This window comes from Tachypleus tridentatus, chromosome 2 (genome assembly GCF_004210375.1).
Source record: "Tachypleus tridentatus isolate NWPU-2018 chromosome 2, ASM421037v1, whole genome shotgun sequence".
Classification (NCBI taxonomy): domain Eukaryota; kingdom Metazoa; phylum Arthropoda; class Merostomata; order Xiphosura; family Limulidae; genus Tachypleus; species Tachypleus tridentatus.
This window is the reverse complement of record NC_134826.1, coordinates 97,926,671-97,934,119: the sequence shown is the minus strand read 5'-3', so window position 1 is coordinate 97,934,119 and position 7,449 is coordinate 97,926,671. Positions and strand designations below refer to the sequence as shown.

Genomic DNA, 7,449 nt, shown 5'->3' with positions numbered 1-7,449 from the left:
TATAAGTTTAAAACATTATAATTCTAGTATAAACAATGTTATCATTAACCCTCAAAGTTACTTTTCTTTCAAATATTTGGTATTTCTTTAAAACGTTTAAGTGCACAGTGACATAGAAACTACCAGTCAATTATAAATGAACATTAGATGACTGACTGTGACATGTAGATATTCAATGCTTTGTTCCTCCATACAATCAGTCTCTATAGGGAACCAACCCTTATATTATGTTGAAGTGAAAGAGTAAAAAAAAATTAGTACACATAATAATAACTTTTATTATACATGTTCGTAAAATAATTATTTTTTTAACAAGCGCGAATGTTTATTTAATGTGATGTTTTAAACTATATATTTTATTTCTAAAGGCTGCTTTTCTACTGGTAAAATTTTATCTGTGCTAAGTTGAAATTGTGTCTTAGTCGAGGCATATATTTTACCATTATGCATTATACACAGAAAATTTAGTTACACAGAGACTATAAATGCTTATTATATTATAAAAAAATCTCCATGAGAATTTCCAGCCACAGCTTATCATTTTACACCTAGAATTAGCACTATCAAATAGTCAATAGCTACAATAAATTTTCATGCTAACCACTAGCTACTTTTGTTATCAGTACGATGAATAAAGTTAGCTACCACATCAAATAATCTTTTGTCCATAGTTGAGCATAAAAACCACCAGCAAGTAAGATAAACAAACAACTGAGAATCTAAAAACTTCCATGTAAGGATCGTAAAAAAGTAAGAAAACAAGGCTGTTGATACTGTAAAGATTATTTACTAAAACTACAAATTCCAATTTTGACTTCATCAAATGTAATTCTAAGTAACACCAAGGAGTCAAAATAGTGGTTTTAGTTTGATTAAATAATGTTTACAGTATCTCCAGCTTTGTTTCCTTACTTTTTATGGTTTATATTTGGAGGTTTTAATTTTCAACATCGCGTTTAGCTTGTCGTTAACATATAGCCTTAAATCTTAACATTGCGACCAAATTATTTGTCTCCATGCCCATGTTGTATACTGTCATGTTTTTGTGTATTATATTCATTGATATTATACAGTAATGAATGACTCTGTGTAATGTTCGTATAGATATATATGTGTATGTGTGATCTCAAACACATTTACTTATGTATAAACATATATAGTTATGTATTAATGTGTCATGGTTTTATGTATACGAATGGGGATGAGATTTATCTTACAGTATGCGTCTGTGACTTGTTGACGATAAATTTGAACAATAAAGAGATAGCACACAATCCACTTGTTTTAAAATAATATATTCAAAATAAGTCAAACGTATTTGCAAAAGTTCTTTACACAGTAGGATATCATAGTTGTATCTAAAATTCTAAATAATTATTTCAAAAGTCCACATAGGTCAATTCAGTTACATGGCAGTGGCAAGACAGAGTATCTTCCTTATCTCTGTTGTTACAATACAGCTGTAAAATGCTATGGAAATCACCCATTAATGCTAATCACTCACACGATGGCTAATCTCACGTCCCTCCTCTAACTTATTTTTTTTCTATTTTAACTTTTCTTTACCGAACGTCACTTTCGCTTCACTACTTGCTTGCATTCACTAGTCTTCCTGGACTTTTAAATAAAGTAATTTGTAACTCGTGTAAAGTTGAACTCAAACGACTGGCATGCACTAGCTTACCCGTTACACAATCTTTACACTGGGATATTCATTTCTTTACTATCTCGTTATTTCACTTCTGTTTGAGTGAAACCTTTCTTAGTTGTTATCAGGCAAACTGGTGCACATTTACTAATGTAGACCATGATATCGACATTGTATGATATAATTTCGTTGGGTAGAGCGATACATCACGTCAATAGGGAATATTATTTCCTGCTCAAACATGAAAATGCTTGATGGATAGCTTCATTTGACTAGCATTAACAAACCTGGCAAGAAACTGCTTGGTGGTCTGTAATCTCTGCCTAATCTCTATACTGAAGTGATAAATTAAAGTACACAGCTTCAACACACCTAATACTTTACCCACTTCAAATGTCATTTGATCATTGAAATTGGTTCTGTAATCTACACGGATTTCTTGTGGTGCTCCACCAACATATCATCAACAGACTGTGCCATTGTTTTGATAAATAGATATCCTCAGCCTTAGCAACAAGTATCTATCAAAGACCTCTCTTAGACTCAGAAATGGACATATGACATTTAGAGCTACCATTTTCAGATTGCAACCCAACAATTTATTGTTGATATTTATCCTTTTATGACCAATACTTTCTCTGGATAGCACAGATGCAATAGTTTTATACCATTGCTGAACCTTTCCACTTAAGTGAAGCCAGCAGAACTACCATCTAATAAGCACGAGTATTACCTTCGTGCTATCAATCTTTCTGTTGTGGATATTCTCTCGCCATAGATCTCTGAGGACCACTAGCTATAGCATAGTTAAAGTACCCTAGCTCAGTGATCTTTTTTGTTCTTGTAACTGACTATACATAGGTTATGTACACCCATTCTTTCCTCCTTTATTTCCCAGCCGTGGGGGCGTTATAATGTAACGGTCAATCCCACTATTCGTTGGTAAAAGAGTAGCCCAAGAGTTGGCGGTGGGTGGTGATGAGTAGCAGCCTTCCCTCTAGTCTTACACTGCTAAATTAGGGACGGCTAGCACAGATAGCCCTCGAGTAGCTTTGTGCGAAATTCCAAACAAACAAATCCTCCTTTATTTGAGTTGGTTGGGCTTTAACTTTATGCACAGCAAGAAACAACCGTGTTAGATCGAGATCCTTTATTTCATCTTTCCAGAGTTTCCAAAGAATTAATCGCGACATTCAACCATTAGCAGACTGTTGACTGTAACTAAAGCTATTATTTATTTGTCACACAATATATGTATTTGGGGTCCATATCTATCATTTGCAATTAAATATTCTATCCCATTCTACAAATATGATAACTGGCATTGTCACTAACATTTTTTGCCTAGCAGGAAATTACTATTTCATTGGACTGGGGCACTCAATAAAGGAAGCATGTTTAGTCACATTCTTAACTCAATCTAAAGTATGTCTCAAGATAAGAGGGTGTAGGCAATGGTGCAACTTCTTGGAGACATTGACCACAAATAACCTTTATTACAATCTAAAGCTGAGAAAACTGTAAGTTTTTTGCTTAGTCTCAGGTTAAAGCTAATCTTCCCCCACTGTTACCTCAGGTGAGTCCATAGAAACTGCGTTTTTTTAATTTCGTGCAAAACTACACAAAAACTGTCTGTGCTAGCCGTCTTTAACTTAGCAGTGTAAGACTATAGAAAGGGCAGAAGACAGCTAGTCATCACCACCCACCGCCAACTCTTGGGCTACTCTTTTACCAACGAATAGTGGGATTGACCGTCACTTTATAACACCCCCACGGCTGAAAGGGCGAGCATGTTTGATATGACAGGGATTCGAAACCGAGACCCTCAGATTAAGAGTAAATCGTCCTAATCACCTGACCATGGCGGGCCTACTTTAAGTAGACCACAAAGAATACTGCTATTACATATTTTATCAGAAATGACAGTCTCCTTCTTTTTTTTTTTTTTATAGAAGTCTTTGAAGTGTATTTTTATCTTTTCTTTAGAGCCATTATCCAACACTTTAAATTTTTTGCTTGAGTAATTTGAGATGGCATAAATGTTATCAAGGTGGATTTATTTATTGAAAATGACAAATTCCATTTTCTCTTTGGGTTTCAAAGCCCTAAATTACCTAAAATTTTAAAAGTATTCAAGGCTTCTGCTTCAGTATTTTACAGATTACTATTATATGTTTTAAACTGATAAGGATATAAACCAAATAAAGCTATTCCTGATTCTCTGTGATAAAGTTATCAAAACGGTACCCTTTTTCGTCCAAATGCTGAATTTCTAAGTTAGTTAGTATATATATATTTTTAAGATACAAAGAAATAAATACATTTTGTTTTATCATAGTGATGACGAAGTTGAAACCACGTAAAAACTCTTTTTTTCAGGGACAGTTACAACATTATTAGGAAGTTATGTAAGAATCTTCCCAAGGATTATTTGGCAAGCTTCTCAAGCTATATTTGCAAACAATATCCCTATATTTGCAGTATCGCAATATGCTACTAACTATAAGTCATCAAAGTTAACATGCTTCCTTTTCAAGCATTACAGCGTAAATAACCACCAGAAGAAATTAGCTGAAATAAAAATTTTCGTCTAAAATACTAATCATCTAGGTTTAATGTTCATGCTATTACTACAGTGTATATAGATAGATACATACCTATATACTTCAAAAAAGCAAACAAACACGACATTTAATCCATTATGACTACAACTACAAATGAAACTGACAGTTAAACTTTGCAGAGTTTAATCGTATAAATTCCCTCTAAGGAAGGTGTCGACTAATTTAGCAAGGGTGTTTCTTCTGCCACAGCGATTACTATGAAATGAATCTAAGAATACAAAACACTAACGGAAAATTTACCAACAGATTGGTAAAATTAAAACAAAAATACATTTATTTACTTTTTGATGCAATAATTAAATTTAAAACTGCATAATATGAATTATTAAAATAAGATGAAAGTCCATATGATAATATTATTAAATATGTTAGTCAAACCACCATATGGCACATTGACATGTCGACAGACTTATAACGGTGGAATGTGGGTTTTGATAACGTGGTGGGTGGGCAGAGCACAAATATCCCATTGTGAAAGTTTGTGCTTAATTATAAACAAGTCAATGTTAATTTAACACTGACCAGTTTTTAAAAATATTAATTTTTTATTTTGCTGTTTTTGTTACTTTTTGAATATAATGCGCGCATCGCGTTTTACGTCACTCAGTTTACAAATACTGAATGAGGTAGGTGTTTTGTTGAGTTGAAATTGGCGGTTTTGGTAATACATTTTCATTTATTTAAAATTTAAATATCTAATTTTGAAATAAGATAAAAGTAAAAAATTTCTGAGCTTCTGCTTATGAAATGATTCAAAAAATTTTGTACCTTCTTACTATTACTAATAATATTAGTAAAGGTAAGAGTGAGAATGTAGTTGTGCTGAATTATACTGTCGTACTTGAAAGTTGTACTGTTGTAGTAAGTACTAACACTAGGAATAGTAATTCCATATAAAATAGCCCTAGTAACAAGCTAGTTTCTGTTATTATTACAGTTTGTTATTGTTAAAAAAAATGAGTACGTAGTTCTTTATTAATAGAAATGGCAATTTCGAATTGTAAAGGAGTAAACCATTTTAGATCGTTATTTAGAAATAAAGTATAATACAATTACAATGGTGTCAAACTCAAGTTTCAATAGTCTGTATTTAAATAAAGAAGAAGAGATAAGCCTACTTTAAGTACGTAGCACAATTTTTGTCCAAGGTTCATAACAAAGTACCTTAGTGCTTGGTATCTTACCGTTTTTTTTTCAATTTTAATTTATATCATTGGTATACTTGAAGGAGTGATCAATAAATAACAAGTTTGCTGATGCAAATCATGGAAACATAACTAATGTATGTAAAAGCCTGCAAGTGTTATATCACTTCATGCTTAATTCTCGATATATAAATAAATAATAAATAACCAGTTTGCTTATGCAAATCATAGGAAAATAACTGATGTATGTAAAAGACTGCATGTGTTATGTCACTTCATGCTTGATTTCTTGATATTGAGAAGTCATAGCAACCAAAATGCATTTATTCAAATAGAATAGTTCAGTTATTATTTGCCCATTATAATTTTAGTGTCAAGTTCAAGGTAGCCCATGAGGGAGAGGAGGGTGTGTGCCATAAAACCTTGTAAGTGTTGGTATAATAAACCTGAAGTAAAAATATAATGTGGGATTTGCTAGCCTAGAGCAAAGTGCATAAAATTTATTCAGTTTTCAGTTTTAACATGATGTATCATTTTTGGAATAGGAACATAAATCGTAGTTTTGGTACTTTTTCAGTCACTACATCAGTGTTTAACCAAATAGGGATAATTATTGCATAATCGGATGACAGTTTATTTGGTAGAAGTTGTTGAATTTTCACTCAAAGGAAAATAGTTGACAAGAAAGTAAAAATATTACCATTCAGACCATTGTTCACAACAACAATCTTCTGATTTCTAAGTATATTTAAAGCCATGTCCCTATATATTTGTTCTTTTTTTTTTTTTTTTACACAACACATGCAACATTATTCACCATAGAATAAAATATAAGTAGTGTAAACAATCTTTTTGTATTTCCCATTTAGATTATAATTAGGAGTCTGCAATGTTCATTTATGATCCCATGGATTACTTCAAACTCCACTGTTATTTGCTTTCAATTGTGGATTTATATAGAGATACCATAAATAACTTGGGTGTCATCATAAAATCCATCCATAAAGTAGAACAGTCACAAATGAAGTTTTCAGTAGACATGGAGGTGGTCAGAGGCACACGACAAATGACCACAGAGGCAACTTTGAAATTTTTAGAAGGGAAGGATTTATCAGTGACAGAATGCACTTTTATTACATCAGATGGTGCATGAAGCTTTATAGGAAAAAACAATGGTGTAGATGCTCTCTTTCAAGAAGCCTTAGGACCTGTAGGATGCCTCTCAGAGTGTGCCAAAGATGAAAAACCAATAATAAAAGTGTGATAAAACTTAATCCAAGATGCATTTATTTGTCAGTTAAATGGAGGAACAAATATGAGTTGTCAAATGAGACCTTTAGAATACTTCTGTGTGCTAGTAGTAATGTAGATCTATGCCTATAAAATGAAAAAAAAGAACAAATAATGGAGGACATTTCTCTTTCAGATTTCATTAATTTATTTCAGTTTGTGCAATAAAGTTGATAGAATGTGGATTCTTTTGAATCTTAATAAAAATGGATAGAATTACCTAATGCATAGATAGAATAAAAGCTGAAATTCTTGTGCTTGTGCACACAAATGTGCATCAGTTAAACTCCATCCTGCCCCCTTCTCAATCAAGCGAGGAGTTTGGCATGATACAATTTTAAAGCATCTTAGCTATTTCAACATCAGTGAAGTTTCAAAGTACATTTTCTGTAGTCATAAAACTGTTATCAATACAACACAATGACATAATCAACTTCACTGTACATGATTACCACTTAGAATTGAACCAATTGTGTACAATAATAATTGGCAATCGGTGATTCCTAATGGTGGCATAATAAATAAAATTGCATTTAACAGTATGTTAAGTATGTTGTTGTATTTCAGCATTTGTACCATATATTAGAGCAGTGGTTCTCAACCAGGGAAGCTTGCACCCCCAATGGGTGTGAGATAGCATTCCAGGGGGTGCAAGATAACATTTGTTTTGGTCACTTTCACCTTTATTCTTAAATAAATAATTACTGTGAGGGGTGCGAGAACATATTAAAATTTTGTAGGG

The 7,449-nt window shown here is 32.5% G+C and overlaps 1 protein-coding gene across 1 annotated transcript in view; it reads left to right on the top strand.

Annotated features, from left to right (window-relative positions):
• The first annotated feature begins 4,915 nt into the window (after positions 1 to 4,915).
• Positions 4,916 to 7,449, top strand: part of LOC143244659 (uncharacterized) — a 61,109-nt gene continuing 58,575 nt past the window's right edge. Inside the window, exon 1 of the mRNA XM_076489744.1 lies at positions 4,916 to 4,933. The gene's annotated coding sequence lies outside the window, so the exon portion shown is untranslated. The remainder of the gene's footprint in view (positions 4,934 to 7,449) is intronic.